At 38.3% G+C, this 14153-nt stretch overlaps 2 pseudogenes across 2 annotated transcripts; one reads left to right on the plus strand and one right to left on the minus strand.

The window, feature by feature from the left end:
• The first annotated feature begins 397 nt into the window (after positions 1 to 397).
• LOC306654119 (N-alpha-acetyltransferase 50-like) lies at positions 398 to 887 on the plus strand (annotated as a pseudogene). Its single transcript has one exon. The product of its transcript is annotated as an N-alpha-acetyltransferase 50-like (transcript).
• Positions 888 to 7343: 6456 nt separating this feature from the next.
• LOC306654127 (cysteine protease ATG4C-like) lies at positions 7344 to 11309 on the minus strand (annotated as a pseudogene). Its single transcript has 2 exons — positions 11261 to 11309; positions 7344 to 8070 (listed from the first exon to the last, which is right to left on the minus strand). The product of its transcript is annotated as a cysteine protease ATG4C-like (transcript).
• Between the last annotated feature and the right edge of the window lie 2844 nt (positions 11310 to 14153).

A 14153-nucleotide genomic window follows, 5' to 3' on the forward strand; every position in this document is an offset into this window, starting at 1 on the left:
AGTGCTAGGAGGGACTTTATCTACCAAGGTGATTTTTAAAAGCATGTTCTGCTTTGCAAAGAAAGTGCTTGGGCCCAGGGTCGCTATGCGGCTGCAGGTCTGGATGGTGCAGCAGCGGCTTTGGCAGGAGGCAGAGGGTGGCTGGAGTTGAGTGCCTGGAGTGCACATGTGGAGAAGGGGCAGCAGCAGCATGGCGGCTGGAGGCACCCCTGCCCCCTTCGGAGGCTTAGGGGTGCTCTCGACTTTCGTGGCCCTGTCACCCCTTCAGCTCTGTGCGTCAGGCAAGGAGGTCGGCTTGTGGGGTTCAGTGGCCTGGGCTGAGGGCACCCAGCGCTCTGGGCGGTGAGGACTAAGGCGTTGATAGCAGTGGTAAGGACGGCCTCAGCAGGTGGGGAAGATGAAAGCTGAGCTGGGAGATGTAACACCACAACATTAAACAGCTGAAGAGATTGAACCAGGTCATCTTTCCAGTCAGCTACAATGACAGTTCTACAAGGATGTGCTGGAGGTTAGCGAGCTAGCAAAACTTGCCTGTTTCAATGATATTGCTCTAGGTGCAGTATGCACAGGGTGGATGGTTCACAGAATCAGAAGAGACTGCATCACGACCCTGGGATGTCTTGCATCTTAAGAAGGCTAGGAATAGGAACTAAAATGTTAAATCACGTCCTAAACATCTGCGAAAAAGATGGCACTTTTGACAACATCTATCTGGACGTTCAGATCACAGTGAGTCAGCAACTGACTTCTCCAGGAAGTTTGGCTTTGAGATTATTGAGACAAAGAAGAACTACTATAAGAGGATAGAGCCGCAGATGCACATGTGCTTCAGAAAAACCTCAAAGTTCCTTCTGGTCAGAATGCAGATACAGAAAACAGACAACTGAACAAGTTACAAATGAACTTTCTTGCATTTGCTTGTTGCCAAATAAAAAAGAGGCCCATTGATTCCCTGCCCCTGGCCCCTACCCCCTTTCCTAAGCTTTCTTCCCTCTTCGTTCTTGTTTTTCCTCATTTCTTTTCTTTCCGCTAGAAGTTTTAAAACTTTCAAGGAATTTTAAAAATAATCATGTTTGGATTGTTATTCTTTTTCTTTATTCTTTCTTTTTTGTGTGTGTGAGATGGTTGGATTGAAAGGAGAAGGTACATCTGTTTATTCTCACAGTTAAAATGTATGCTCCCAAAATTTTGGGTAGCAGATGATTTCAATTTTTCCCCATATTTCCTGCTTTCATGTTGAAGGGCAGTGCCTACAAATATTGCTTATTTCTAAAGCTAAAAAGAAGCAGCAGTGATATCAGGTGTCAAAGGAGTAACTAGCTTAGGGAGCACACTTAGAAGAAAATTATAATGTGGTTCCGAACGTTCATGCATTTAATAGACATTTGTAGAGTATAATCCACCTGTAAGCTATGTTCTTGACATTGGGAAATCAGTTAGCAAAAACACAGGAATCTCTGTCCACATGAGTCCAGTGAGGGAGACAGACCAAAAAAATAATAAATAATAAATAATAATCTGTTCATTGGATGTATTAGATTGCTTGGGCAGCCAAAACAAAATACCATGGATTGATTAGCCAAATTACCAGTGTGTTGTCAGGTTTTTTTTTCTTTTTTTTTCTCTTCTGGGACAAAAAAGAACTGACAAGAACAATTTCAGAGGAGGAAAAATTTATTTGGGATCCATGATATCAGAGGTCTCAGTCCACAGCGAGCTGAATCCATAGCTCTGAGCCCAAAATTGATATCGAACATCATGGGGGCAGGGTGTGGTGGAGGAAAGCTGATCTCCTCATGGCAGGGTCTGGAAGTAGAAAAGGGAGCACAAGGGAGAGGGGCCAGAAGGATGAAGGTCCTTCCAGGGCACTGTCCCAGTGACCCACCACCTTCAGCCTGCCCCAGCTGCTACAGTTACCACCCAGTTAGTGCATTAAAGCAGGATGGACTGATGAGATCAGAGCTCTCAGACTCCATTCATTTCTGAACATTTCTTGCAGAATCACAAATGGTTTGGGACATGCCTTGGATCCAAACCCTAACACACATGGTCACCTTTTTACCATGGCCTCACATTGGTGTGTACATGCAGAGAGAGGAAAGAGAGATGATGTTTCTGGTGCCTCAGCTTATAAGGACATTAATCCTTGTGGGGGCATCTGGAATTCCATCCAGTGCTTGACAAAGATCCTCTGGAGGATGTTTGCAAAGGCTCATCCTAAAGGGAATTGCCGGATGTTTTGCTCCAGAGCATGGTGTTTTTTCTGCTGTGTTTTTCTGATAATATATTACTCATTTCAGTCTGAACGGATTGCTTAAGGGGATGAGGGGAATACAACAAAAATTCCAGAAAATATTACCTACAATCTAAAAAACAATGGGTCTTTACCACTAACAAAGTCAAAAATAATTTTGCAACCGTACAATGAGTCCCTGAAAGCCTCTGGAGAAAATAGATATAGATCTGCCTTTGTCTCTAACAGGCTGGTTAAATTCTAATGATGGTTTTGTTTATGTATGGTGGTGGGGTAAAAAAATAAGGTTTCACAACATTCCTTCCTTCCTACAAAGAATAGGTCACTCCTATAATAAACGTTGGTACACAATAACCACTGCGACTGCTGCCCTCCTGTAGCCCTTAACTCAGCAATTTAGATATTAACCAGATGGACCTAGTAGAGATGGTCACATGAGATTGTCTATCGCTTTAACCGCGAGAGTAATAAAAATAGTCTTAGGTCACATAAAGTTTAGATATTAAGGAAATAAACATTGCATTAGCTCATTGACATAGTTAGATATTCTTAAAACAATTGTGATTAGGTAAGGATAATCTGTAAGGTTACTGTTTTCTGCCTACGCTTGGAAACTTCTTTAATTTCATTAACCACACGACTGCCATTATAGCCTGAAGAAAAATGTATATAAACCCAGCCTTCCCCAGAATAAAGTGGGAGTGATTGCACCAGAACTAGAGTCTGTGTCTTTCATTCTCCATCCATCGCCGACGCTGTCTCCCTGCGCCCCGTTTACCTGTGTGGAAGCCATGGACTCCTGCTAGGGCTGGACCCCGGCAAATCCTATTGTATTAGGGTCCCATATACATGACCTGGTTTGGTCTTAATTAATTCTTAGTTTATTTCATTTCCAAATACTACCATGCTAGAGGTTAGGGTTTAGTATGTGAACTTTGAAAGGCCACAAATATTTAGCCTATAACATTTACTAATCAGAAATAATTTGGTTATTGACTATGTTCTAGGAATTTTCAGTGATAGATAAAACTTAGGTTTCAGACATCAATAAATGGCATGGTAGCCATCTATCTTAGTGCTTCAGATTTTGTTTCTGTGTAAGTTAGTTTTTCAGAAATAAAATGTTACATCTCATCATCTAGACCCCTTAGTTTTGCATGTTTGTCATAAAAATCTCAAGTTCAAACATGAGCTTCATACCCTTTGTAAAACATTACTTGGTGATATTTTCCAGTTCAAACAAAGTTCACATGATAAATTCCTTCTTGAGTTTGTTCCAGAGGAAATCATGTTTTTACAAAACATTGTTTTGCTGTCTTTTATTAGAATATGGGAAAAGCAATCTCAACGTGTCTCCTTTTACCCAGCTCCCAAATCTTAGGAAAAAGTCCTTTACAAATGCTAGTCTCTAGATGACTCCAAGGATAAGAACAACACTACTCCTTCAACTGCTCCTTGGAGATCACTGTGTAAACATTGGGCACATGGGTAATAAGGGGACTCTGAAGCTCCACTATGGGTCTTGATGTCTTTGCTTTGCTTTTACATTTATCTTCCCCTATGGCTGGTAGTACCTCTTTTTAAATAAAATTATAGATGTTAATCTATAAGTATATAATATAACAGCTGGCAAATAGAACAAAGCAAAATATTTCAGGAATCTACACTTTGTCTCCATCTCTTCATCATTCCATGTGTTATAGTTTAGACCTCACATGTCCTCTAAGAGCTCATGTATATAGGCTCGGTCCCCAGTACAGTAGTATGCAGAGGAAGGACCATTGTGGGGTGACTGAATCAAAAGCACTCTGACCTCATGAGTGGATTAATCCATTTATAGATTCATTGCTACCTGGACTATTGGAATATCGTGAAAACTTTAGGGGTAACACCTTGTTGGAAGAAGTAGACCACCATGTTTCTTCAGCCTCTTCCTCCCTCTCTCTCTCTCCACCCTCCTTCTTGGCTGCCATGAGGTAAGCAGCTTGGTTCACCACTATGCCCCCTGCCATGATGTTTTGCCCCAGCAGAGGCCTAAAAGCTATGAGTGCACAAACTAACTCCTAGAATTCTTTGAAGAAAATCTACATCATAGTAAAATAATGAGTTACATATAATATGCTGGATTAAAATTCCTGAGCATTAAATGAATGGTAGCCAGTTAGAAATGACAAATAAATCTGGAAATTCCACAAGACAATAGAATTAGCAAATCCCACCTGCGGAGGAGACAGAGATCTTCTCCCATCTATATTCAGCATCTGTATTCCCTGTTTTCCACAGTGTTGAGAGGCATGGGCTTCAGATAACCTTCTACCGTATCTCCTGCTCCACAGGACAAGCTGGCCCCACACATTTCTTCATGTGCACTTCAAAAAACATTCTCCATAGAAACTTTATTTTTCAATGTAAAGGGTAGAATGTAGAATATATTCTGTAATCTAGGAAACATTGGTGGTGCCACCCTCCTCGTGGACTGAATTCACTGTAAAAACTTAATGGAGAGTCCCAGCTTTTCATCCACCAAGGCTATGTCCTAGGAGCACAGCTGTGATTAAGCAGAAGTTTTGAGGTTCAAACCACCCATCTTCTTATTAACCCATTGGACCTAAATACTGACAGCAGTCCACCTCTTATTCTTCATCACTATCTCAGATGATGATTTACAGGAATATAGAACTGAAGTATTTCACATCTTATTTGCTCATAGTTGAAAATTTTGTTTGTTCATTTGATTGTTTTGCTCAACACTAAGTGCAGGCCTAGATGGGAAAATGCAGGTGTGTCACCTACCTGTCACCTATATCACCTGGTGGGAGACTTCTATTTGGAAAAAAATAATCAGGAAACATGTTAGCTCTTCAGGAGAAAAGTACACAAGGCCCAAGAAAGAATGCGGAAGCAGAACTTCCCTAGAGAGATGAGGGTGTTTAAAGGGATAGTGTTTTTCCCCCCTAATTCAAATTTGCAAAAGAGAAGAAGTATCAGACCTTTCCATCTGAGTGTTTCTAACCCAAGCAGTGACATCTGACCACAGCATGAAGGTATTTCCCACTCTGAGAGGCCAAGTGTTTTCAGAGAGACCTAACAATCCTCCAGGCACATCTGGTGCTGCTTCTGTCTACACCACAAATCCCTGGGGCTCTGGGTGGGGCTGGGTTCAGGGGGCACTTTATTTGAATTCTTAGAAGCCCTCAGGGGGCCATTCTTGTGGTTGAACATGATGTGGAGTTACACTGGTTGTGGATTCATGTACGAGCATAGGAAAAGTTTGTTGGATTCATTCTACTGGCCCTCCTATCCCCATCCTCCCTCCTTTCCTTCATTCCCCTGTGTCTAATTCAATGAACTTCCATACTTCCACTCCCTATCCTTCATTGTTATGGGTTAGCATTCACATATTAGAGAGAACTTTCAGCCTTTGGTTTTGGGGGACTGACTTATTTCACTTAGCATGATATTCTTAAGTTCCATCCATTTACCATCAAATGCCACAATTTCATTTTTCTTTATAGCTGAGTCATATTTCATTGTGTTTATATACCACATTTTCTTTATCCATTTATCTATTGAAGAGTACCTAGGTTGGTTCCATAGCTTGGCCATTGTGAATTGAGCTGTTATAAACATTGATGTGGCTGTGTCACTGTAGTATGCTGATTTTAAGTCCTTTGGGTGTAAGTGGAGGAGTTGGATAACTGGGTCAAATGGTGATTCCATTTCAAGTTTTCTAAGATATCACCATACCACTTTCCTGAGTGTTTGCACCAGTTTTCAGTTCTACCAGCAATACATAAGTGAATCTTTTCCCCTACATCCTTGCCAACATTTAATGTTACTTATATTCTTGAAAATTGTCATTCTGACTGGAGTGAGATGGAATCTCAGTGTAGTTTTATTTGCACTTCTCTAATTGCTAATGATGTTGAACATTTTTTCCTATATTTGTTGACCACATTTCTTCTGTGAAGTGTCTGTTCAGTTCCTTTGCCCATTTATTGATTAGGTTATTTGGTGTTTCTTTGTGTTGTTTTTGGTTTGTTTGTTTTTATGTTCTCATATCTTTTTCATTTAATTTAAGATGCTGGCTCAATAAGTCTTAGTTTATATCACAAATTTATCTTTAAGTAACATATAATGCACTTAAGGCAGATTTACCTTGAAAATGGTCTTGGCTTCTAAGTACTAATACACTGTGGTGCACAAATAGCAAAATCAGAAGAAGATTTATGATGTCTTTTTGGTACTTAACTTTAGATTTAAAAATTGCATATTAAGTTGAATTCTCATAAAATTTCGTTCTTGAGATGGGAAGCAAATATTACTGTTATTTTATAATTTCCTTTGTCTGATTTGAATGAATGTAGTTACCATTAATAACATAACCTTTAAATTCATGGGAAAAACCAATAGTTTGTATTTACTCTTCATAAAAGACTCAAAAGCAAGCATAAAAAAGTCACCATTATAAAATCTTATTGTTTACCTTAACTCAAAATTCTGCTTATTTATAATTATATGTATGTCATCACTAGCAAACACTATCTAATTATTAATATATATCCCAAAGTAGCCTCTAGTTGCATTAATGTCAGGAGGCTGAGATAGCACTAAAGATTCATTCTCTTGCCTTCTGGTTATTAATACAAACTGAGGCTTTTGATGCTATCTAGTGTATCCAGTCTTTGAGAGGGTCTGTGTCACAGAACCTCCAGGAGAACAATGGGCTCAGATGGAAGACTGAAGACTAAAAGGCTTACAGTGAAAGTAGTATTTCATTAGAGATCTTTGGGAAATAGGAATGCAACCAGAATTGCTTAATATTTATTAGAAAGCAATATTCATTAAACATTTCTCTTTCAGAAAAATATCTTCATATTTTTATATTTTCAAATATTTCTTTTTAAAAGATCATATAAAATTAAGGTATCTGTGAAAATGAAACTTTCAAATTCACTTGTTCCTCTTCATTTTCCCCTTTCAGAGTTCTTCTCAAAGGGCACAAATGTGCTCATCTTTATAGGAGGGCAAACTCCTCTGTGCTGAATCTTTTAAATCTTTTCTTCTCATCCTCTGTGAAAGGTCTTCTTCATTGGTTGTAGCAGACATAATTCCATAGTCTTTCAAGAGGAAAATTCTTTATGCTGACATCTACACAAGATTGGCAGTAATGAGGATCCATGTAAATCTAACTGTCATCTTGAAATCCAGCCAAGTAATATGGCTGTTTCTGTGTACCACCAATAATACCCACACAATATTCAAGGCTTAAAATGCCCATCACAAACTCTAGGTAGTCAGTATTGGTTCTTTCTTCACCAAGTCTAACAGGAACTAAAATAATAACAGCTTTGTCATCTGCATTACCAAAGGTCATGGAAGCACTCTGTTTATCAATTACATCAGAATTGTAAACTGTACAATCTTGTGCAACATAAATAGTTATTCCTTGTAAGTCAGGGTGTCTTCCTTCTTCAACTGTTTTTCTTAAAATGTGGGCAAAAACAGCTGGTCCATACCAATCTCCAACTATTTTTCCAGACTTCTTTCCATACTCTATTAACTGATCTAAGTGAAAGGGAGCCAATGGGGAATCACCAAAGCAAGAGATGATTTTCCTATGACAAATTTCATTTTGCATCTCATGATCCTTAGAATATATCCCAATCGTTTTTTTCAGAGAAATTGTTGGAGTTTTGAGTTCTCTTTCCCCTGAAAGCAATACTTCAAATGATGATGTAATTTTTTTGCAGAGTGGGAAGTCCATGATTCAAAACCTGAATTTTCAATTTTCAATGCGTCAGGCCAGGTCCAAGCTTCATATTTAAAATGATAACATTTTACGCACAATTTTACCAGGGAATTTCTACTAAAATTTGTCTTTGTTTTCAAAACCCAACTAAATTTCTTGTTGTTCCAAGCTGATATAAATTTAGTTTTTAACTTGTCAACTTCATTTGTTCCCATGGTCTCCATATTCAAATTCTAAGAAAAAGCCGTTAGTTGATTGCATTCTTTAGTAGAATTGACCTCACACCTGACTTGCAGCAAACAACCTGGACCTGTGCAGCATTGCCTATTCCATGTTCACAGGCTGTGCAAAGTCATCATCATAATCAACCTGGGAAACGCTGCAGCCCTACCAACAGCTGCCACAAAAGCAGTCACACACAGACATTCTGACCTCAGTGACGCAGCCTGGTATTGTTTTTGGAGTTCTTTGTATATCCTGGAGATTAGTGTTCTGAGGTGCAGGTGATAAAGATATTCTCCCATTCTATAGACTCTCTATGTACATTCTTCATTGTTTTCTATGCTGTGAAGAAGCATTTTGGTTTGATGCCATCTCATTTATTGATTCTTTATTTACTTCTTTTTCTTCTAGGATGCACAGGGTCTCTGCTCTAATGCCAAGGTCCTTGATTCACTTTGAGTTGAGTGTTGTGCAGGGTGAGATATAGAAGTTCAATTGTAATCTATTACACATAGATTTCCAGTTTTTTGAGCACCAATTGTTGAAGAGGCTATCTTTTCTCCAATGTATATTTATGGTGCCTTTGTCTAGTATGAGAGAACTGTATTCAGTTTGGTATGTCTTGGTGTCTTTTATTCTGCTTCTGTGGTTTTCAGTTCTATTTTTGTGCCAATACCATGCTGTTCTGGTTACTATAGGTCTGTAGTATAATTTAAAGTCTAGTATTGTGAAGCCTCCTTTTGCTCCCTGTGTAATGTTTCATCAGTTTCCCAAACAAGGTGGTGAGAGGATTGGAAATAAGACAAGGAAATACAAATACAGAGAAAGCAAGATTCCAGGAACCAACCAAACTCCTGATGGGAGAGAGACTGGTCATGAGCAGGATCCACACATTTATTATATTGTTTAAACATCAAAAGGATTTATTGTGAGAGAGCTTCTTCTTCAAGATAAACAAAAACAAGATTGTAAACAAAGCAGCCTAACCGGGACATATCAGCTTTCACCAATATCTCTTCTACCTCTGGGCAGCCAGGTGTTTGAACTGAAGGCTATTGAACTAATAAATTCTGTGACAGGCACAGAATTTCACCCCTTAACAGGGGCCACCTCAAATGGGTGGTTTTCTCAGTATTTGCAAGTAAATGAATGGAAATAAAGAATATATGCTAAGTGAAATAAGCTCTGGACTGTAGAAAACTAAAAGAGACATGAAGGTCTTTGCAGTGACCTGATGGCCATTTAAATGACCACCCATTTTCTGAAAGAATAAAGAGATAAAATATTCAGTTCCACATCGCCTTATCTGCAAATTTATCATCTCCCTCCACTTCTTATGGCAGATGGTTTTAGCATCTTCTTCATTTAAGATCACCAGAAAATGTTTTATACCAAGTACCATTAACCAGTATAGATAAACAAGATCAAGGACAACAATAAACTTCCAGGAGTGCTAACTGTTGCCAAATTAAGTAACTACAATGCAATCCCTCCTCTACTTGTCTGGAGAGTAACACAATGATCCATTCAATAAAGTCACAGAAAAAGAAAAAATTATGCAGTGATATCAAATATTCAAAAAATTTTTTCTTTCCTAGTATTGGTGACTATGGAGAGGGAATGATGACAAAGAGACTCAGGAGATTGTGAGGAGGAGACAAATTGGAAGCTGGTGATGATTACACAACTATTAAACCTGACAAAATATAAATTATGCATTTACATTGGTTAATCCTGAACTAACTGAAATTATTCAGTTCTTTTTATATTGGAATGAAGTCTCAGGATGACCTGTTATATCCAAACAAGAAAATACCTTCTAACACACTGATTCACAGCACAGTAGGAATAGAAGCTGCTGCAGCCAGCAACTGGTAGAACATTTTATTGGTAATCCACATATTGCTAAACACTGTGACTAGTCCCCTTGAAGTTAATAATCCTAAGGACTGAGAGTTTGGGAGGATTCTGAGTCTTTTGTAACTTTACCTATAAGAAACACTCATTCAACTTTTTGTCAATGTGACAAAGAGCCAAGGAAAACAACTTAGGGGAGGAAAGATTTCTTCTGGATCATGGTCTCAGAGGTTTCAGTCTATGGTCAGCTGGCTCCATTGCTTTGGGCCTAAGGTGAGGCAGAACAGCATGGTGGAAAGGTGTGGTGGAGGAAAACTGCTCAATTCCTGGCAGCTGGGAAGTAGAGAGACAGAGAAAGTTGCTGGGGACGAGAAACACTATTCGAGGCTGACCCCTCATGATCTGACTCTGCATTACATTCTCCACCACCTCCCAGTAGGTCATTCAGTCATCATGAGTTCATCCACTGATGACATCAGAGCACTCACAACCCAATCCTATCTTAAAAGCCACCTCTGAATATTGCTACATTGGGTATGAGTCTTTGTTGGATCTTCCAGATGGAAACTATAACAAAACCCAACCACACTGAAGGTTCTCACACTGAAGACCAGAAAAATACTAAGAAGATTGATATTACCACTTTAGGACTTAGCATACAGCTAAACTAACCCAAACAGTGTGAAATCGGTGAATAAAGAAAAAAACCAAGAGAATGAACAATGGAAAAGAACCCAGAGCCCAGAAAATAGGACTCATTAATATAAGTCAACTGATCTTTGACAAAGTTTCAAAGCAATTTAACAGAGAAAGAATAGTCTCTTCAATAAATGGTGCTGGAACCACTAGATATCCACATTAAAGAAGAAAATCTTGACAGAATTCTTACGCCTTTCATAAAATGGATCACAGATGTAAATGTGAGGTGTGAAACTGCAATACTATGCTATGGTGTGAATGTGGCTTGAATGTGTCCCCAAAGATTCATGTGGTGGCTCCTTGCTCCCCACTGTAGCAGTACTGAGGTGATGGGGGCTTTAAAAAGAATCAATCAAGAGAACCTCCGTCAGCATGAAGTTTTGTAATTTCACAAGGAAAACAGGACTGAGTCAGTTCCTATGAGATTAGGTTGTTGTAAAGGAGAAGTCTCCTCTCTCTCCTGCTTCTTCTCTCACCTGGTGGTATCTCTAGCACATGCTTCCACTCTGTGCTGCCATTTGCCATGTTGTGACACAGCACAGCCTCTAGCCAAATGTGCTTGCCCATCTCTCATCCAGGATTCTGAGGAAATTAAAACTCTTTTCTTCATAAAGTACCCAGACCCAAGCAATTTGTTAAAGGAGCCCAAAATGGACTAAAACACTCCCTCCAGATAACATGAGAAAAATCTAAGCAATATTTGATTTGATGCTGACCCTTAGATACAAAAGCAAAAGAACAATCCAGAAAATAAAATTATTGGTAAGGTGAAATTCATTGAAATAAAATCTTCTGCTCTGTTAAAAGTGATGTTAAGAGAATGAACAAACCCTTCACAGGTGTGAAGAAAATGTTGACAAGATACAGAATTGGTAAAGGACTGGAATCCTAAATATTCAAAACTTTTTAAAACTCAACAATATCAAGGCAAGAAATCCAATTAAAAATGTGTGAAATATCTGGACACCTCACCAAATAAGAAATATAGAGGATGTCAAGTAAGCATTTAAAGAATGTTCAAAATTAGTTTTCACTGTGGCATTGGAAATTAAAGAAAAATGAGATAACTGACACAATTGTTAGAAGAGTTAAAATTTTAAAACGACAACACCAAGTATTGTCAAAAAGTTGATCATATGAGCATTCAGTCATTGCTGGTAGAAATGAAAATGATTAGTCACTTTGGAAGTCAGTTCAGTAGTTTTTTTCAAGACTAAATGTAGTTTTTACCATATAATCAAGTAATTGCAGCTCTAGATACTTTCCAAAATGAGATGAAAAACTTATGTTAACACACACAAAACAAAATGAAACTACACATGAATGCTTTCCACACATTTATTCTTCACTGACAAAAACTGGAAGTAACCAAAATGTCCTTCCCTAAGTGATGGATGAACAAACTGTGGTGAATACCTAGGATGAACGAGTAATTAATAAAATGATGTGAGCTATGGAGACACGAAAAGACATGGAGGAACTTAAAAGATATAAAATGAGAAAGAAGCCAGTCTGAAAACCTACACACTTTGGGATATACCATTACTAGACGACATCGGAGAAAAGTCAAAAGTATAGAAAGAGTAAAAAAGATGAGCAGTTGCTAAGGAGAGGCAAGTGGGAGGAGGAACTGGTGAAGCACAGGGATGTGTTCAGTGGTGAAACTTTCTGTATGATGCTGTAATGGGGTTAATGGCATCCCACATTTGTCAAAATGAACAGGGCTGTTGAACACAAAACATGAAATCTAACTTAATCTATAAATGTTAGTGAATAAAGATGTATCAATAAGGGTTCATCAATTATAACATGTAGTATATTAAGACAAGATACTACTAATATGAAAATGTGTTCAGAGAAATGAGGCATATGGGAACTGAGTAACTGCTCAATTTATCTGTATATCTAGAGGTAGTCTTAAAAAATGTCAGGATGGGACAGCCCTAAAACAAAGTGTTATTGGCATCCTGTGTGCATGGTACTTGTTGAGATGCACTGACATTTGAGACTTGTTTTATAATTGTGTTAGTCATCCTGACACTGGCAAAATTCCTGAGATATACAATTTAAGAGAAAGAAAGATTTATTTAGGCTCATGATTTGAAAAGTTGTTGTCCATCTTTTCCTGTCCCCATAGACTTGGGCCTTTTATGAGACCAAATATTCTGGTGTGATTCCTGAGGAGGAGCAAGGTGTTCACATGATGGTACCTGGGACGTGAGAGAAAGAAAGGGGTGGGGATTCCAATATGCCCTTCAAGTGCATGCCTCCAATGACATGACTTCCTCCAGTCAAGCCCCATCTCCTAAAGTCTCCACCATTTTCAAATTGTGTCATCACCTGACAAAGTCTTCAGCACAAGAGCTTTTGGGGGATGTTTAAAATCCAAACCATGACAATGATCTACCTTACAATCTACCTTACTGAATGTTCTGTGTATTCCTGAAATAAATATGTCCTCTCTATTTGTTAAGTGTGATGATTTATAAATCTTTAGGTTTTTCAATTCCTTTATAGTTGTACCAATTTTTGGTTTACATGTTCTATCAATAACAGTGGGATATGTGTTTATAACTCTAATTGATAGTAGATTTCCTTTAGTTTTCTTCACTTTTCCTCTATTTTGAAGCTTTTGTATTATGCAGGCATATATATGAATTTTTTGCTTTCTAGAAGCATCAACTCTTTTATCATTGTGAAATGTCCCTCTTTAGCTCTGGTAATATTTCTTATCTGGACGCCGTTGCTGAGCCCACCCCAGACAACGAGGTCAGACGCAAAACTCCTAACAAAATACTGGCAAATTGCATACAAAAATATATTAAAAGGAGACTGCACCATGATTAAGTGGGGTTTATCCCAGGGATGCAAGGTTGGTTCAACATCCGGAAATCAATAAATGTAATTCATCACATCAATTGGCTTAAAGTTAAGAATCACATGATTAGTTTGATAGATGCTGAGAAAACATTTGATAAAATACAGCACCCCTTCACGCTTAAAATACTAGAAAAAATAGGAATGGTAGGAACATACCTCAACATTGTAAAGGCTATCTATGCTAAGCCCATTGCCAAAATCATTCTTAACAGAGAAAAACTAAAAGCATTTCTCTAAAAACTGGAACAAGATAGGGATGCCCTCTTTCACCACTTCTATTCAACATTGTCCTTGAAACACTTGCCAGAGCAATTAGACCAAAGAAATTAAAGGGATACAAATAGGAAAAGAAAAACCAAAGCTGTCACTATTTGCTGATGACATGATCCTACATTTAGAAGATCCAAAAGTCTCCACTAGAAAACTTCTAGAACTAATAAATGAATTCAGCAAAGTAGCAGGATATAAACTCATACACATAAATCTAAT

Source organism: Sciurus vulgaris (assembly GCF_902686455.1).
Source record: "Sciurus vulgaris genome assembly, chromosome: 1".
NCBI lineage: Eukaryota > Metazoa > Chordata > Mammalia > Rodentia > Sciuridae > Sciurus > Sciurus vulgaris.